Source organism: Lytechinus variegatus, chromosome 14 (genome assembly GCF_018143015.1).
Source record: "Lytechinus variegatus isolate NC3 chromosome 14, Lvar_3.0, whole genome shotgun sequence".
In the NCBI taxonomy this organism is placed as follows: domain Eukaryota; kingdom Metazoa; phylum Echinodermata; class Echinoidea; order Temnopleuroida; family Toxopneustidae; genus Lytechinus; species Lytechinus variegatus.
The window spans coordinates 8,638,457-8,638,731 of NC_054753.1; positions in this window are offsets into that span (position 1 = coordinate 8,638,457).

A 275-nucleotide genomic window follows, 5' to 3' on the forward strand; every position below is an offset into this window, starting at 1 on the left:
TGAAACCATTGGAACAAGATAGCTTGTGTGAAAACAGAAAAAATCAAAGAAACAGATCAAAAAAAGTTTGAGAAAAATCGGACAAATAATGAGAAAGTTATGAGCATTTGAATATTGCGATCACCAATGCTATGGAGATATCAAATTGGCAATGCGACAAAGATGTGTGATGTCACTTGTGAACAACTCTCCCCATTACTTTAGTAGGCCTATATATTTCACTTGAATTGCCTCTTTTCTCACATCTATCCATAGATCATGTGTTCTTTCTACAT